The 20,495-nt window shown below is 38.2% G+C and overlaps 1 long non-coding RNA gene across 1 annotated transcript in view; it reads right to left on the reverse strand.

Moving 5' to 3' along the window:
* The window catches only part of LOC136330831 (uncharacterized), a 508,264-nt gene that overhangs the window by 263,031 nt on the left and 224,738 nt on the right, over positions 1-20,495 (reverse strand). Inside the window, exon 4 of the long non-coding RNA XR_010730391.1 lies at positions 5,886-6,019. This is a non-coding gene — a long non-coding RNA (uncharacterized lncRNA). The remainder of the gene's footprint in view (positions 1-5,885; positions 6,020-20,495) is intronic.

Here is a 20,495-nt window from a genome sequence, read left to right on the forward strand (position 1 = left end):
TATTCAATAAGCCAAACTACATAGAATCTGTATAGAAATTAGAGTTCACCATCTAATGGAGGAACACACAGGTAAAACAACTATCTTTTAAATAGGCATGTACAAGGCACAAGAGCAATGCAATGAAAGCTGACTAAGTGGTCGGGCAGAAAATAAAGACTTTGCAGAGAGGATGTCCATTTCAACAGGTAGATAAAAGAAGAAAGGAATTTTAGGCTAAAGGGAACGGCTTCTGTGAATGCACTCAGACATAAGAAAACCCAGCCTGGGTCACGTGGGCTGTCTGGTATGGCTAGAGAGAATGAGGATGCATGAGAAGAACCAGGAAAAGGAAATCTTAGGCTGGACAATTACAAATAGATAAAAATTGCACACAAAGAGTTAATTACTTTTACAATTATATATATCTTACCTCCTCCATCAAGATATAAGTCTCCTTGTAGGGGAAAAACAAACAAACCCTATTCTACATTCTAGCAGAGTTGTTTATGCCTAATAATATTGAATCTAAAGGATTGCTGTTATTTCTTTATCACCATCTCTCAGATAATGGCTTATAGGCATCACTATTAGCACTTTGCTTATATTAACTTATTTAAGCCTTATACCAACCCAATGAGGTAAATTTGTTTTTGAAACAGAACTGAGGTACAGTGATGCACACAGAATAACTCCTGCTAAATGTCACTATATGGAATTCATGTCCCCAAAGTACATCCCAAGCTGAAGATTTGTCACCAGGGATTTCCTTTCTCTGTGATTGCCAATAGTTTTCTCTCCTATCAATGCATCCTCACCACCATAAGTAAATGCCATGGACTCCCCAGAGATAACCAACTGACAAGCTCGTGAACACTGTCTTCACCACCACACAATATCTGCCACTTTGCACCTCTCCTGCTTGCTCCCATCCACTGATGTCTGCCAGTGAGAACTAAGGTCACAAATGTGAATGCCCAAGGTACCAATTTAGCTGCTGAGACACCAATGATGTCACCTACCACAGTTGCCTCAGCCACTTGATGTGATTGCTGCCAACTCTATTCCTAATGGAGTTACCAGGGACACTTCACATACTGAATGCAGCACACAGATTTTGATGGATCACTTCTGAGTTTCTGTTTTCACTTTTAAAACAGCAAATCTCCCTGGGTTTCCAACATGATTCCAGAAGGTTTTCAACTGGAAGGTAATCCAAGTGGTTGTCAGCATGTTCTCCTTGGGATCGTCCTCCCCTCAGTGAATACATTTTGAAGTTTGGTTTACATAAACATTTCTCTAGTTGATTGCAAGCACATTTGGACAAGCATAGGTGGTACATAAATTTTTATAACTCAGCTTATATGTAGGAGGCATTCAACTTGTTGAGTGAATGAGTGAAACATTAATTTTCCAACTCTACCATAGGCTCCTTGAGAAAATACATGCCTCTTTTCACACAGCAAGGATTCAACAACCATTAGTTGTTATCATAAGCATTGTTCTCAAATACACATACATAAATTGTACTTATTGATTGTATAGAGAGAGGGAGAAGGGAAAGAAGGGGGGAGAAAGAAAGGTGGAAGAAGGAGACTGGGGGAAGGGGAGAGAGGGAAAGAGAGAAACATCAATTTGTTGTTTCACTTACTTATGCATTCATTGGTTGATTCTTGTATGTGCCCTGACTGGGGATCGAACCCGCAACATTGGCATACTAAGATGACACTGTAACCAACTGAGTTACCAAGCCAGGGCTCTGATACACATACTTAACTTAGACTTACTGTTTTGATCATATAAGGTACCAGCAATGGCTGCTTGTCCTTTGGCTATCTCTTGTCCAATTCAACTAAGTCTTCCTATAGAACAAGGGCTTTCCCAGAGGTTCCTCAAACAATGATGCAAAGTGACTCCAGGAAACCAGAACACCAGACCTCCAGACTTGCCCAGACAAGTCTGAATGTAAGAGTGAGCACTGATAAGAACAAAGCCATAATACCAGTTGCAACTAAAAGTCACAGTTTCCACATGAATTTAAAACTATTCACTGAAAAAGAAAAGACACACACATGCCCGTGGAGGGCTTATACTTCTGAAAGATTATGAATATACAAAGTATGCAACTGACCCAAGAGCCACTCCTGATAAATGGCTGAAAAGGAATCATGGCAACATGCCTTGAATTTTGGTTGACACACTGACATAAACCCAGCTAATATCAGACTCCGTGACCTCATCCTGGGAGGGGAGCCAGAGGCTTTGCTAGAGATCTCTGCAGCTATCAGATCTGGAAAGTGTCTCACTTGCTTTTTCTTTTAGTAAAACAAAAGGTAACAGGGTCCAAGGAGGCAAGAAGGCAGAACCAGAAATTCTCCAGACTTCATTACCCTAAACTACCTGATGATGAATCAACAGTAATTGTTCCACAGTTTCAATAGAAGGTAACCTACTACTCAAAAACAGCTGAGCCTCATCATGCTTTTAATCACTTCCTTTTCTTTTACACCAGAGAAAGACCATGCACGCTTCCTGAGCAAACGGTACCCCTTTCACACAGTCGCAAACCCTGTTTCCTTGCTCTAGCTTCAAGCCCCTTTGTTCATTCTCCAGTCGGTCCTCTTCAAGACCCTAACCGCAATAGAACCTAGTGCCCTATTAACAAAACCCCTACCCTTCATCTGTATGTTTTAGTGGAAAAGCCGCTCCAATTTTAGGGACCGTCCTGACATTTGTTGAGGATCTTGAAATTTCTCCACCTCTCCGGGCCTCAGTTTCAGCAGCTATAAAATAAAGTTGGTCTTTGCAGCCTGGTGACCACCAAAGCTCAGTCATTGGTCCACAGGTTTTCAAATATGCAGGGAAACAAAGAATTATGGGAGGCCAGACCCCACACTTCCCAGATGTGTAAAAGAACTCTTAGGGGTGGGGGCCACCTAGGGAAAAAATTTAAACAGCCAAATATGAGGAGGAACAACCATCTTATTCCCCTCATGGAATTAAAAGGGGTGAGCCCTCACAAATACAAAGGAGAAAGCTGGCCAGGAGCCCAGTGGTGTAAAGTACACCGGAAATTGTCCCTCTCTACCAGTGCAGAGTCTTTTCATATCTAATGTATTTGGAAAAGGAGAATTATGCAGACGGTGTGTTTTTACAGGACAGAGAAGTGTAAAGGGTGCTAGAATGCATAGGCAATCAATAAATAATACTTTAATCAAATTCAATGTCTTTCTAGCGGTTCTCTTTAGGAAAGATCAAGCTGATGCCAAAACGTTCCCCTCTGTTCTCTATTCCTCATTTAATGATTGTCCCATGAGCCAATACACAAATTTAGAAGGTCGGAACAGTGGAGGCCACAATTACAACTGCACAGCATTGAAGAATTTAATCAGTTAATGTTTCAGATTCTAACTAAACATTGACAGCTCACAATCAATGGAAGAAGTTACTTTGTATATTGGATTCCCTCCCCCTCCTCTCTTGAATTTTAGATCTAGAAGCCAGCACTGCTCAACTTCCCTGGAAAATTTCCAGATTTGCACTTTGGTTTCAACTTTGTGGATTGGGTGTATTTCCCAAAGACAATAGTGAATGGTGTTATAACTGGCTATTAAATCTGCTTTTGAGAACAGTTTAGATATTCTTTGCAAAGAGGTTTCTGTAATTTCCATCATGTTATTTTGTTTTCAATGTTTCCTCTTTCTTCTCCATTTTAAACTCCCTTTCTTGGTAGTGCCTAACTGCTCAGGTAATATACATACAAATGCTCTGACAGACAGATGGGAAAGTACCATCTCATGGTGCCCAGGCTTCTTAGTGAAAAAAAATACCCCAAACAGAATGCAGCAATTTCATTCTCTCAAGTGCTGTAATAATCGCTATAGGGGATTGTTGTGCAACTAAAACATGCAGCACAATGGATGTATAAATTAAGGCTACCAATAATGCTTGACAATATAATGGAGCAAGTATTCTAATATTCTCATGTCCATAAAACCAGAATAAATTACTTTAAAACCAGCAGGAAAAAAAAACTTGTTAAACCATTTTTGCAAAGTCAGTCCTATATTCTCATTTCTTCCCAATATATGATTTTCATGTAACTGAATATATATTCCTGGAATGTGGACCTCCAAATATACTGGAGATTTCCTTGAGCTGTAGGTCTTATCAGCTCTGTAAGTTAGTCTCCACAGGCACAGAATAATTGAAAGTTTATTAATGACTAACATTTAAGAAATCTTTACTAAAGTGCTCATCAGCATTGCATAGCTCTTATTTAGTTCTAATAAGTTATTATTCCCATTATATAGCTGAGAAAACAAAGACTGGGAGAGGGTAAATAATTTGCCTAATGTAACACTACTAATAAGTGGTAGAGCCAGGAGTTGAGCCTGGAAATTCTGACTCCAGAACCCAAACTATTAGCTGCCTCTACAATTACCCTGGTAGTTTTACTAAAGTCCTCAATATTAAAGGGGTAAAGACAATTCACTTTCATATTATTTCTCCTAGAAAACATTTCATAAGGCCAGGTTAACATTGGTCCAATCCAGAGATATCAAGCTGTAGAAATGCCTACTAAAGGACATGAACCAGTAGATTATTTTGCCTTTGCATTCTCCTGACCCAAAGTCCTGAAATAGGGTTATGGCAAGGGCCACTCTGAATTATGGGAGCTAGTGAGAGACCATGGCTATCTACCCCCTTGTCCACCTGCTCTGAGTTATCTGGAGAGATTGTGTCTCCTAAACTATGTACATACCAAGAAATGTCAAGGCCTTCAATATTTACATTACGTGAACTCAAAGGTCAGTTCAAAAGGGTACCAGTTATTTATGGGTATGTTTTAGTCACCTAGGGCAGATGGGTAAAAAGAAAGAGCTTGGAACTCTTCCCATTTTATCTTAATGACCTCTAATATAAGAAGTCTACTGCCAACCAATAAGACATTCCACAGTGAAAGGTAAAAATCAGTATTTTTAAAACATCACTTGCAGTATTCACTTTTCATAAACCTAATGTCACCAACAATTAAGTAGTCAGAAGATCCCATCACATTAAGTAGTGCCTGAAACCTCTGGACAATAAGCAATTCGCAAATGATGTTAGATTTTAATTTTAGAATAATTTTTGTTCTAAATGCTATATCTGGGATTTTTTATATACATGAAAATAAAAGCACAGAAGCCTATATCTAGAGCCACTTGCAATGAAACAAGTAATTTGAACGTTACTAAATGCCCCATTCAACTACTCCTGTTTGCTTGCAATATTAAAAACAAAAATCCCTGGATAAAACTCTCTCCATAGCCAGATAAACCCTTCTGCCCTACACACACACACACACACAAACACACACACACACACACACACACACACACGCACAGTTTGGGGGCAAAACTCTTTATCCTAATACCTATTTCATCACCTCAAAACTGGAATGAAGTCCAAATCCATATAAATGGAAATGAAAGATTCTAAGAATTATAGACTAATAGTTTTTTGATAAATCACACACACCTCCCAAAAAATGTTGCTCAATTTGTCACTACACTTCTCATACTTGGTAATACCATAACCTTATAAAAAGAGCTGAGTTCTGTAATTATACCACTAAGTTTCTTTTACATCCCAGTACAAGAATGTCAAGAAACAAAAAGCCTGGAGAAAGATGTGCAGAGTACCTACATGGTTCAACCAGTATTGCTACAGTAACCTTTTTAATGGAAAACTCCTTGAAAAAGTAAAGCAAAAATTCTGAAGACTACTGCTGTCACAAAGAAGTGTCCAGAGAATATCAAAAGTTGTATTCTCCCAGTGGAAATCTGAGTTTTACCTTCCTGTTTTGACTAGAGGGTTCTTGACCGAGGGCCTGCGGTGTTATAAATTATCCCATTACTCACTCTGCTCAGCTATCCCCGCTGGAACAGGAAGGAAGTAAATCTTGAAGTCCTGCACTTACATCTCTTCATCATACACACGCATGCCCCACAAAGCAGTAAATCACCGCCTTTCACAGTGCCACCATGATTTACACCTGAAACAGAGCAGAGAAGACAGGTACTCAGAAATGCCATTCGTAAAAAAAGGTATCTTAATACATTAAAAATAACAATATATAGGCACCATAGTGTTGTTCTTTCTCAAACAATCACACCAGCAAGTTTATTATTCTAATTAAGAGTCATCAGCCATGTTAAAAGCAACTTTTATAGAGCACAGCATTCAAAACGGGACATTTCAGGACTCAGTAAGCTCCATTAAAACCAAATGTCTATATCATGCTAACCTGCTTGGGCATGACTTAGCAGAACTGGCCTTCTGTTAGGCTAATTTTCTTCAACTCGGCAAGGCAGAAACATGACCAATCATATGTTTTAAGATGCTACCTATTTATATAAAATATCTCATTATCTTTTCATAGTGGTTAAGAATCAAATTATACCACCAATCCTAAAGAAAAATATTGAGGCTACCCCATTTTTTAAGATTATGTGCCCACTGATTTACTACATCTTAAAGAGGAAGAGAAAAAGCAATTTTTCAATAGGGCTTTTCAGGATTTAAGATTCATGTGAATTGTAGTATAAGTTTGGGTGAGTTTTCCTACTCAATGCACAACTATATCGCTTCCATTTACCTGTCTTGTCAGGTAGCATCAGTAACAGCAGTGTACACACTCAATACTTTTAAGCAACTACAATCTCTCTAGCTGGGAGATAAGTACCATGCCTCCCTCTTGCCAAGCAGAAGCCAATAGCCAAACAGAACGAGGCCAAATGATTTAAAAAAAAAAAAGCTCCTGCAGATTTTATTACACATTTTTGTTGAGTTTGCACCATTATTATCAGCTGCCTTTCACAACTGCCACAGTTTCATCAAATTAGTTATCAGCGCAATATCAGTATAACAGTACAATGGTCTCCCACTCCTAGATTTAAAATTGATGAGCGGATGCTAATGAGTGCTCTGTCTGCAAGATTTACTTTTTATATTTAACTTTCTGCTTAATTTTATTCAAAAATTTGAAACTAAAGCCTATGTTGGGCAAATGCACTCTTTCAGCAAGAATCAGACCAAGCTGAGAGACTGCTTTAACTGCTTCTCAGCAAAATGGCCACCTCAGGGATAGGCTCTGAAACGACTGAGAATAGAGGTTTTAAGGGAAAAATAAAATGACATAGTTTGGATATCAGTGAATGTATACCAAGAATGAAAGCATTTTTTAAATAAAAACCATTGTGGTACATTTATAGAAAAATAATGTAATTGAAAATAGTTTTTTTTTAAAGAATGAACTCAATGATACCACACTTTTAAGGTTGTTTTCCTTCCTGTGGATTTTAAAGGGCTTTTTAATAAGATTATATACCCAACATTGAGAGCCAAAAGCTCTTTGACTGCATATAAATGAATTGTGGTATGTTCAACCTTCGAACGACCGTCTTTATTCAGACTCCACTAAAACTGTATTAAAATGAAAGTATCTCCTTCGACATTTTGTCTGTGCTGTGGAAAAACACTAATAATCATGTCTTAGCTTGAATGCATATGCATATAAAAATACACATTCCTCAACAAGCCTAAAGTGAACAAATACCTGGCATCCATGTTAAAGTAAACAAATACAATGTTACTAAACAAAATGATCTTGATAAACATTCCAGCACAAAACACAGGTTCCAGGTATTACTTCAACCTTACTAGTGTCATGAATTACTGTTTGAATGACAGATTTTATTTTTAACCACACTTGTGTTATGGTTTACCTCCAGCTTTAAAATTGTGCACATAGAAAAGAAAACCAGTTTCAGCGAACATTCCCTATAGTCAGATTTAGGAGAATGTTATTTGCAGACCTGAAGAACAATGCAATATAAACCACAGATACCAGTGCCTGTCAGCTATGAAGTGTCCAAAGATTAACCCACAGCAAACTATCCCTGCGCTGCATTCCAGGGTCACTTAAATACAAATGCAAGGAAAATGCCTTTTAGCTAAAAATGTAGATGTCAAGCAGCTGCAAGTCAGACCTTAAAAATGATCTTTGGAAAATCTTATGGGCTTGTGCTATCCTAAAATGGCAAATACTAACTCTTTTTCTTTTTCTTCTTAATGTAATCCCAGTAAACCACAATCAAGGTCAGAAAAAGTCTACTTGGCCACCTGAATAAATCTGCCATATTTGGTATCCAAAAATTAAAAGGCACAGATTTAAAGGTAGTAGTTAAATGTTAGATTTCAACATGAAAACTTAAAGTCTGGGCAGGGCATAGGCCAAAATAAGGACAACTCATTTAATGGCATTTTAACTCACTTGTTAAATATACACTGATTCATACATGCAGTCAAAAATAGTACTAAAGTTAACCAAAAATGGCTAATATTATAATCAGACCTATATATTGAGTTATTATGTATGTTTGAAATAGTAGCTAAATTGTTAGGTCTGTCTTAAGTAAGCTACAAGATAACTGAATATTGTTAAAATAGTAAAATATGTAAAGAGACATGTATAGTGACGAGTGCACTCAGCAAAACATCACTAAATTATATCCTTCAGTCCATCGTGCCTTTTAAAATGCATCCCATTGGACACATTTATCCACCACACACAACACAACCAGAAAGGGGTTCAGAGTCCACAACCAAAATGACAGCCCAGGAATCTGTGGGTTTTATAAGTGGTAGTTTGAGATTTAGATTTTGTTTCTCTATATAAATAAAATATCTGTGGGAATATTCTCCTGACATTATGGAATCAAAGAAAAGAAGTGGTAACCCAAGTGGCTTACCAATTTCTTTTGATCAAGAGCAGTTAGAGGATCAGCTAGACCAGTACTTTCTTCTACTTTCCACTTGAGTATTTGTAACAAGATATAAAGTTCTTTTTAATTGAGGTAACACTGGTTTATAACATTATGTACTTTTCAGGTGGACAACAGTATAATTCAACATGTATACAATATTGTGTTCTCACCACCAAAGGTCTAGTTTCTATCCATCATCTGCATTTCACTCCATTTAACCATTTTGCACATTCCCCACCCTCATCCCTCTAGTATCCACCAAGCTGTTGATTGCATCTGTGAGTTTGGTTTTGTTTTTTTTTTATCCACTTGTTTTTCATCCCAAATATGAGTTAAATCATAACGTATTTGTCTTTCTCTCACTTATTTTTAGTGTAATAGCATCAAGGTCTATCCTTGTTCTTGTAAGTGGCAAGGTTTCATCTTATTTATGGCTGAGTACTGTTCTGTTGTGTGTGTAAGTGTTTATGTGTACACACCATATTCCCCATGTATAAGATGCACCTTAATTTTGGGGTCTGAAATTTGAAAAAAAAATGTATTATTGTACATGAAGTTATTGAATTCAAGTTTTATTTATCATAAAATTCATACAATTCCTCATCACTGTCAAAAGTCCCATCCATTAGCTTGTCCTCATCTGTGTCTGATGACGAATCACTGTCTTCATATATTGCCTCATCTTCAATTCTATCTATGGCATTTGAAATGCCACAACCACTGTTTAAGATGCACCCAGTTTTTAGATGCCAAATTGGGGGGGGGGGTTGCATCTTATACATGGGGAAATGCGGTACATACATACCACGTCTTCTTTATCCATTCATCTATCAGTGGACACTTGGGTTGTTTCCATATCTTGGCTATTGTAAATAATGTCTAAAGTTGCTTTTATTGATTAACCAGCAAATACCATATTTTTCGCTCCATAAGATGCACTTTTTTCCCCAAAAAGTGGAGGGGAAAATGCCTGTGCATCTTATGGAGCGAAAAATAGAGTATTTTATTAAATATTTTAACACACCATTTGGTTCAGAATATTATTTTTCTCCTTAAAACCCTAGGTGTGTTTTATGGTCAAGTGCATCTTATGGAGCGAAAAATACAGTATTTCCCATATCTAGTTCACTACTGAATAATGGACCATGAACCACAGATACTCAATTTCAACCAGACAGTAACCACCGTCCAAAGCATAAAACCATCTTTCTAACATCAACATTTTAAAGAGGAAGTTTGGAGGAGAAGGATTAGAGAAAAACTGTACAGATACAAAAAATAATTGTTGTTACAAAGGAGCAGAGGAGAGACTGAAGTTTTCCATTACCTTAAAGATATTGCTTAAGTTCCATTAAACTCAGGCGGCAAAACAAGAAAAAGTTTTACACTCTAATTACCAATATGAAGAGTTTACTAGTAAAAAGGAACCTCTTCTAAAATTTTTGTAGTTTACTGGTGATTATTTTGCACCAATGTCCAAAAAATAATATTTTTTTTTTTAATTTTTTTTTTTTCCATTTTTCTGAAGCTGGAAACAGGGAGAGACAGTCAGACAGACTCCCGCATGCGCCCGACCGGGATCCACCCTGCACGCCCACCATGGGGCGACGCTCTGCCCACCAGGGGGCGATGCTCTGCCCATCCTGGGCGTCGCCATGTTGCGACCAGAGCCACTCTAGCACCTGAGGCAGAGGCCACAGAGCCATCCCCAGCGCCCGGGCCATCTTTGCTCCAATGGAGCCTCGGCTGCGGGAGGGGAAGAGAGAGACAGAGAGGAAGGCACGGCGAAGGGGTGGAGAAGCAAATGGGCGCTTCTCCTGTGTGCCCTGGCCGGGAATCGAACCCGGGTCCTCCGCACGCTAGGCCGACGCCAAAAAATAATAATTTTTAAGCCCACCACTGATGTTGCAAATGACTCAATAATTATACAGGGACACATAGTGTCTCTACATCTTTGGTTAGATAACAAACGACTCCTGGAGCTGAAAGTTCAAAGAGGCAACTTGTTATCCCAGAGCCCTAAATCTATAAACCTCAGACATTTCCCAACCTAGGTCAAGAACAGATTAGAAGATCAGGAGAGGCATTTCTATTCTTAAGAATCTAACTGGCAGCTGCTGTCCTCATTGAAATACTTGGCTCACGCAAACTTGTTTATGCATTTGGTACATTCAGATGATTTGCCAATTTGCTAGGCTTGACACCAGTTAAGATGGCTGAACATTTGCTGCTGTCTATTTGTTGACTCACACAAACTCAAGACCTAAATGCCACCTAAAAAGAATTTGACCAACTGGGAGGAGCCATAAAGTACTTGATGAAGAAAACAAACTAAGTATTGTCTTGATTTTTCTCTGAAAAAAAAAATAAAGAAAATGTCATTTTCTAATAATTTCAATGACCTTTTTATTTATCCTTTCTTCTTATATAAACTAGATTTATTCCCAGCTGTCTCAGTAAATGGCCACACATGCTACTCAGAAATCAAGCACTTTAACCTGACCAGGCGGTGACATAGTGGATAGAGCATTGGACTGGGCCACGGAGGACCCAGGTTCCAAACCCTGAGGTTGCTGGCTTGAGCACAGGCTTATCAGCTTGAGCGTAGGGTCACTGGCTTGAGCATGGGATCATAGACATGATCCCATGGTCTTTGGCTTGAGCCCAAAGGTCACTCTGGCTTGAAGCCCAAGGTCGCTGGCTTGAGCAAGGAATCACTCTCTCTGCTGTAGCCCCCTCACCCCATCAAGGCACATATGAGAAAGGAATCATTGAACAACTAAGGTGCCACAATGAAGAACTGATGCTTCTCATCTCTCTCCTTTTCTGTCTGTCTAAACCTATCTGTCCCTCAATCTGACTCTCTGTAAAAATAAAATTAAATTAAAAAAAAAAAAAAATATATATATATATATATATATATATATATATATATATATATATATATATATATATATATATATATCAGGCACTTTAGATAAAATGGCTTTAGGTATGTAGCCCCAAACCAAGGCCAGCTAAATAAACAATGAACCTGAGAACACAAACACATGGCCAATCTCATTCCTCCATTCAGTCTAACAAGTCAGTAAGCCAGGCTTTTTTGTTGGTGAGAAGCACATCTTCAGAGGTTTTTTTCCCTTTTTCTTTATTTCTTCCTATTTTTTAGAAAAATATTTTTTATTTATTCATTTTAGAGAGGAGAGAGAGAGAGAGAGAAGGGGAGAGGAGCAGGAAGCATCAACTCCCATATGTGCCTTGACCAGGCAAGCTCAGGGCTTCGAACTGGTGACCTCAGTATTTCCAGGTCGACGCTTTATCCACTGCACCACCACAGGTCAGGCTATTTCTTTCTATTTTTTTAAAACTTCTCTCACCCCAGGAAATGGCAACAAATCATACATATATCAATTTATAAAAAAAAAAATCTTTAGAATGAGACTGATGTTGAACTTTTCTAGCTCTAATAGATAATGAAAACTGCTAAAATAGAGTAATAGAAGACTGTGCACTTGTAAAAACATTCTTACACCATTGAATGTATTCATGTATGGCCAGAGCCTCAAATTTGGCTAAGCCACACTCACAAGATTTCAAGAGCACCAAGAGGCTCTACTATGAGACTGCTTGTCAGAATCCCCAAATCCCCACCAATGTTTAGTGTCTTGGGTATCAAATCTCCTTGACAAAATATCTAGTTATTAACTACTTAAATTTCCTTAATATTGGAACCCAATGACCAACACCCAGAGAGCATCATCAGTTGAACAGGTAAATCACAGCAGAAGTGGAGAGCTTTGAAGGAAAAGCTTGCAACTCAGTGTGGACTGGGACATCAATGGCAGGAGAAGGATTGAGAAGGTAGAATAAGCCCAGGGAAAGCCTACAGAACAAACAGAATTTTAGTCCATTTTGAAGTGAAAAATGTTGAGATTTGGCTTCTGATAGCAGAAGTATCTTGAAATTTATTTTCTCATAATTTGCACTGTCAGTCAGGTGGAGCCATATTCACCAGAGAAGGAGAGAGCAAAATCTTCCTTTCTTGCCTTGCTTGGAACCCTGCCCCCTCTCTCCCCATGACCTGGGTACCAGCTTACAATTTCCCTGTGAACACTGATAGTTCCCTCTTCCTCTTGCTTTGTTTTCTCACTTTCTTTGCTCCCATTCTTTCATAAAATTCTAAAACTAAGAATTAAAATTCTCTACCTAAGTAAGGGCAGGCACAAATCCTTTTAAAACTCCATCCACCAAAAATGTTTACGCTGAGGGAAAGTGCAGCTCTATTTATTGAGTGCACCGAGATATTCAAGCAGGAAAAAGTCCAGGTCTACTGATTATATTTCTAGGCTTTCTTCCCTAGGATCTGTTGTTTCTCACAGTTATAACTCTGAAAAAGTCACTTCTATTTAGTTTGCAGACCAACAATTCAAAGCCTACCAAAACATTCAAATAGTAACTTTTTGAGGGGAATGACTTCCCATCGGAACGGGAAGATTAGGTTGAGCATACATTGACCCAGAGCAGGCCTAGATCCTATGACATGTCCAAACAACATTTAACTTTTTGATATTAAAATTACAAAAGCCTGGCAATGGATCAGCAGATTCCTACCAGATTTCAAATAAGAAGCCTCTGTCCTTAAGTTTATGCTCTTGTGTTCCATGGTAAATAAAGCAAGCTCTCCAAAAAGGAGCACCCAGTTGTCACATGAAACAATTTCCCTTCAGTACAGAGAACCCAGATTCCAAGAGAATGGGACAAAAGCTTTGGTAGGGCTGAACTCTAATGCAGTTGGAGCAAAACTTCCCACATCCTTAACAAAATTCAGCAGGTTGTCACTTCTTTACACATCTAACGTCACACCTAAAGGTAGCAAGGGTCAAGTAAAATAAAAAAGATCAAAGGACATGGCTTAGGGCAGAAGACAATAGAGGAGGGGACCCATGGGTGCACCTCAGAAACTAGGTAAAGGCAGGAGGGCATGGCAGAGGGGTGTTCTCAACAAATTTAAATGGGGAAAGGAGATGGGGAGACAGCAAGTCATAAAGCTAGCCTGTACTTAGGGAATAGCATATCCACATGGCCATTAAATAGGCAATTTAAAAAGAAAAAAAGATGGTTTACACTTTTTCTACTTTTTCCCTTTTCACCCCAAAACAATAGCCCTAACCTGCTTCCTTCACAGCTTTGCATTAACTTTTTCAACATCAAGTCACATAAGAGAAACCTAAGATAATTTGCTCATAAAAGCTTGACATAGTTGAAGCATAAATTTTGATATGACTAGTCTCTGGGATTACTATGCTACTTGGTAGATGAGTTATGCTCTGGTTTGAAGCATTTTCTGGAAAAACAACTTTTGCTAATAGGGTAAAGAACCCCCTTCTTGGGAGACTGAAGGGATACAATAGCAAAGAGACCAAAGAACACCAGGAAGTGACCAGCCCCAGTGGGGGTTGTGCTCTCCACTCCCAGCTGGTAGAGAAACACAAACTTTGGAATTAATTCACAGCAGGAAATGCATAATATCCTCTTCACCAGTCTAAGGTTCACCTATCTAAAGGTTCACCATCTAGAACCTACTTTATTATCATTGTTCTTCATAACACAAGAAAAAATAAATTATGCAATAATTTTTTTTTACACCCCACCACAATGGGAGACTCAATTGAGGTTCTCTAGCAATTAAAATTTAAAAGAGGAATTGAAAATGGGCCCTTCTGCCCTGGCCAGTTGGCTCAGAGGTAGAGCATCGGCCCAGCATGTGGAAGTACCAGGTTTGATTCTTGGCCAGGACACACAGGAGAAGTGCCCATCTGCTTCTCCACCCTTCCCCCTCTCCTTTATCTCTGTCTCTCTCTTCCTCTCCTGCAGCCAAGGCTCCATGGGAGCAAAAGTTGGCCCAGGCACTGAGGATGACTCCATGGCCTCCACCTCAGGTGCTAAAATGGCTCAGTTGCAACAAAGCAATGGCCCAGATGGGCAGAGCATCATCCACTAGTGGGCTTGTTGGGTGGATCCTGGTTGGGCGCATGCAGGAGTCTGTTTCTCTGCCTCCCTGCTTCTCACTTCAGAAAAATACAAAAAAAAAAAAAAAAAAAAAAAAAAAAGGAAGAAAATGGGTCCTTTCCCTTCTCTGCTGGAAAATAATACAACAAGCACAGCACTCAGGAATTGGACTTCATAAGTTCTAAAGGGAAAATGCTGTTCTGTCTCTGAGCTCTGCTTCCTTCCATCGTGGTCTTCTGAGTCTCTCATGACTGCCACTCCATGTCCCCTGCATGGTCCATTCTTGTACATGGCCTTGGAAAGCCATAACTTACACACACACAGCAGAAGAGTGAACATCACTTGTTTAAAAACAAAAAAACACAGATATCTATATATCCATGTTCACTGCAGTAGTATTCACAATACCCAAGAGGTAAAAGCAACACAAATATCCATCAACAGATGAAATTATTAAATAAAAACAGGCATATCTGTAAAATGGAATATTATTCAGCCCTCAAAAGGATTTTGAAATATGTAAGTAAAGTAAGCCAATCACAAAAAGACAAATATTACATGATTCCACTTATGTAAGGCATCTGGAACAGTCATACTCAGAAACTCACAGGAAAATGGTGGTTGCCAGAGCTGGAGATAGAGGGGAATGAAGAGTATTATTTACTGGATACAGAGTTTCAGTTTTGCAAGATGAAAATGTTATGGAGATTTTTTGCACAATAATGTGAATATACTTACTACTACTGAACTGTACACTTAGAAATAATTAAGATGGTAAATTTTGTCTTTTCACGACAGCATAAAATACAGAGAAATACAAGGGTGGGCAAAAGTCAGCTTACACTTGTGAGTATGGAAATAGAGTTTATGTCTGTACTTTTATTTATTAATTACTGTTTGTTTTCCATAGGAACAACTGTAAACCTATTTTTGCTCCTCCCCCACTGTACGACAAGTCCATGCTCTCTCTTCTAAATTCCCACTGGATTTTCACTGTCTTTCTCTTAAGGTATTGACCGGATGGAAATCTACTTAGTATGTTGGTGTTGACTCATTTGATTCTCTCAAATTGTAACTTGTCATATCAGCCATTGATTAAATAACTGGTCCAAAATCACAATTACATATAGACGGTATTGATGGTGTCTGATTCTCATGTCCCATCTTTTACCTCTCACAACCATACCCCTTCTCTTTCAAAACAATCTCCTTATAAGTTGCTTCTACTGCTTACTTTCCCTCATCAACCCTCTGCAAGCTGTCTTTCCCCCAACCCCCCACTCAGCAGCTCCCCCAAAGGATGCCAATTCCCTCCACATTATTGTTTTGTGAGCTTATCGTACTTGGGTTCTCAGTGGCAAGTGATATGCCTGACCCATCATTTCCTTCTAGAAATTACCGTATTTCTTCCCGCGGTTTACTGGACGCCATTTTCTCCAGTAATCCTATGTATCTGATCTCTCCTTCCTTATATTCTTAAGAAATAGATTTCTTCCCCAATTCCATCAACACAATGGCTAATGGATGACTAAATAAGTAGTAAAGTAAGATTTGACTGAAACTAATTTCACACATCCACAGGGGTCTTTTGAGGTTTATAATAGGTTCTAGAGCCTTCAGGATGCAGGACCTCCATAGTTATAGCTTGAAGGCACAGATTCTGTTTCACTTATCTTAAACCTCTCAATGCCTCACACAATATTTGATACATAATAAACCTTAACAAAGATTTGTTCAAGTTAATTGAAATATATTTAAGTCCACATATTTTAAACTGCATTCTCTTATATGGCCCACCAGAAAAGTCCCCAAGCTATTCAACTGTCCCCTCTACTGTTCACCAGTTAGGAAGTCTAACCTGGGCCGTCCACGGTAGCTAGAATAGTAGAAAAATGTTTCACTGTCTCAGAGCAACCCCAAACAATTCTGTAGGAATCTCCATAAGATACTGCTATTTCTGGTCTCCAAGTGTTGCATCTCAACTGCCATTTCTGCCCTCAGTAGGTCTCACCCCAATATAAAGCATTAAATGAGATTACAACAGTCAAACAATTATCCTGCATTTTCTAATTCAATTAATTAAGTTAAATACTTGAAACCCTAATAACAGAAAATTAGAGGAAGCTCAAAAGGTATATGCATGTTCCAGTCAGCTAGATTTTTGGTGAAGAGTAAATTAGGTTAGCAATAAATTAAATTTGCCATTAATATCTCACTAACTAGAAAGTGGCACTAGTTTCTTTGTTATCTTTTCTTAAAGTCTTAGCTCCACCCACTGGGCTCTGTAAATGTTTTCCATTTCATCTTCTTTTGAATAGTACTTTCTGAAGTCTACTTCTGATCTCTGACCTCACAGACATTGTCCTATTAGTTCTATGCTCAGTATAATGGAATGTTAATAGGCTGCTATGATTTACTCTACAGAAATCAATGGTGTAGATCCTGCTGAGTAAATAAGCTACTTTGGTGAGTATGACTATGTACACAGCATTAGGTACCATTTGGAAAGCGATTGCCTCAAGGAACAGAAATCTATCCTAGGAAATTCAGAGCTTTCTGGAACAGAATTTTTGTTTGCTTGTGTTTGATATTGAGACTAATTTCCTAATTCATTCCATATACCAAAAAAGCAGAGTGAGGTAACAGATCCTTCTCAGGCTATTAAATGAATGGCATCCAAAATGTAGCAAAATATTGATAAATTTCAACAGAGAATGGTGATCACTGAGCTCTGAATTTTAAGCTGCTACAAGGAGGAGTTAATTTTCTCTAGTCTAAAAAATAATAATAAAACCCAGCCTATAACCATAACCAACTGGTAGATTAAAATAGAACATTCAAAATGAAAATGGTAGAATTAAAAGATCAATTTTTGATAAAAACTTATTTTTAACAAATGAAAGGCCATTCTTAGATATAGAAGTGTGATGGTACATGAGGTTGACCCAGGAAAGTATCCATTTTTAAGATCAAGCAGATTTTTTAAAAGATCGTGTTGTTTTGAACAAATCTGAAAAGAAAAGTCTTCCTAGACTTCTGAGAGTTATAGAAAACATTTTTTTTTTCTACCAGGTTGTCTTGAATTACATGTGTATTCAGAGCTGAGGCTTTTTCAATTTTGTTTGTTTGTTTCTTTTTATAGAACACATGTGTAAAATTATCATTACCAAACCAGAAGGCTCTACTCTCAGGGAGACAATTGTCTCTGAAGCTCAAGTATCTCAAAGAAAGCCACTCCACACAGAGAAAGCTGAGGCACAATCAGGGATGTGTGGGGATGGATGGGAGCAGGCCCAAAGCTGCCCTGGGGAAAGGAGCAGTGTATCACAATCAGACTATAGAATCACTCCCTACCTAGTAACAAAACAAAAACCAACTTTCAGGCAGTTTTACTGTTTAAAGTTCTCTGCAATGAACCCTTTTATTGAATGTATAGGTTGCGGGGCACTTCCCCTGGTCCCCACTGTTGAACATACTACTATATATATATGAAATGTACTTATCACCACTACCTCCTCCAGGAAGTCTTCCTGAATGCTTTCCTTACCCAGCTCCCTACTAGGGCACTAGTTACAAATGATCATTTTCTGTTTACTTTTCTTTCTCCCTGCTAGATAATAAGCTCCCTAAGGTCACTGACTCTGGATTTGTTTTCCCAATATTTCGAAATGTCTCACGGAGTACCTAAATAAAACACTACCAGACCTCAATAGAGTCTTAATTTAAGGAAGCCCCACTGAACACCTTTTATCACTAGGCCTTGATCTTGGCACTGGGGTTATATTCTGTAGTGAACAGAATATATGAAAATGCCAGCCTTTATTGAGCTTACATTCAAGTGATGTTTGAATAAATAAATAGATGAACACTAGAGAGCCAACAACATTTTTCCTGAGAGCTTGGAAATTTACTCAGTGAAACAAAACAGAAAACATGCATATAGCCTGCTTCTATGTAATTCTTTCAAACTGTGAAAGTCCAAGCCTGAGAGCAAGTGAAATTTAGAAGCCTGGAATTATCAGTTGATCCATTAATTTCCCTTCATGAATGATCAACCTCAGAGGTATGAGACAGAGCCTTACACTTTCATCACATTACCAGCACATCCACAGACTAGAACATATCCCCTGCACACAGCCACAGGTATGTGCAAAACCTGAGAACCATCCTGGGAAGGGGTGGTTCATGAGGATCAATCCTCTGCCACCAAACAATACTTATAACAACAAATATATGTAGAATTTTAAAATTCTTTTTGTTCCTACATGTGTTGTCTCTTTTGAATCCTCAAATAGCACATGAAATGGACAGTTCAGGGCTTCTTGCTGTTTTTTCTCCATAGATATGTAGGTAGAGAAACAAGGAATTTATGTTACTTGTCTAATTTAATGCAGCTGATAAATTGCAAAGTCAAACTTAAAACCAGAACTATGGACTCCAACATCAATAGTTATGCTCTAAATACATTATATCATCAACAAGAAGAAGAGATTCAGGCTGAAAATGGAATTGGAAATATATGGAACTCCCAAGCCCAACATGATTCTTTCTTCCCAACCCTGCCTTCCTTATTTATAACCACACACACATGCAAATATTCCCACAATCTAGAGACCAATAGCAAGCCCACCAGTTTCTAGTGATAAGGCATATTTGCAGGCATAGTATCTCCTGCAATAGTGAGATATTAAACCTTCTTACAAAAATTTACTCATAAGTAGTCTTTATAATTACTTCACTCATTTCTAAATCACTAGAGATGATCTTTTTATCTTATTAAATATATGGTCAAAGACAGTAAACCCCATCTGTAAGCTCCTAGAAGACCAGGATTGTGTCGCATTTCCCTCTTATCCCCATCCCTCAGCACACCTCTTGACAAGTAGCAAAGCACTCAGCAAATACTCAAAAAATGAATGAATACTGATACCACTACAATAGCCATGTGGAAAACTGGTATAAGGGCCATGGTTATATTTTTTCTGTTCTTTCTTCCCAGTCTTCTATTAATTAGATTTGGAGGCATCTGAAGCAGAGATGCCGTCTTCCTGTATAAATCATGTACAGAACCCCAGATGGTGTCATCTTCATGTGGCATGTGTGTTGCATCAATATTTGCTCATTGATTTGATGCTCAAATACCATCACTGAGTCATGTTTTTCTGGAAAATAATGTATTTTAATAATTAGTGTCTGAGGTGGGAAAGTGCTTTTTATTTAAAAAAAAAAAAATGAGTGGTGACTGTGAAGTATCGAGAGTGACACTGGGCTAGTTTGAAGTATGCTAGATGCAAACACAATTCACTGGCAGATAAATAAATAAATAAATGAAAACATGCAGTTAAAATCTCTCAGAGTAGTACCATGTGTATTATTTTTTACGTATATACACAGAAAAAATGAAGGCAGCATGCCTAGTAAGACAAGAACCTTCAACACCTCAGGGAACCTGAGGAATCATCCTATTTACTTGCAATGTAGAAGCATCAACAGTTGCTCCAGGAAATAAAAATCTTATCTCATGTCTACAATCACTAAATGTTAGAGTCCTCTGACAAAAAGTAATGCTCTAAATGTATTGTTAGTTAGACTTCTAGGTTAAATAAGATGTTTTAATCAACTGAGTTTCTGATTCACTATAGATTAACCAGAGAAACTATGGTTCAAGCCTCCTGCTGCAGAGTAGAGAGAGGG

The sequence above is a fragment of the Saccopteryx bilineata genome, chromosome 3 (assembly GCF_036850765.1).
Source record: "Saccopteryx bilineata isolate mSacBil1 chromosome 3, mSacBil1_pri_phased_curated, whole genome shotgun sequence".
Classification (NCBI taxonomy): domain Eukaryota; kingdom Metazoa; phylum Chordata; class Mammalia; order Chiroptera; family Emballonuridae; genus Saccopteryx; species Saccopteryx bilineata.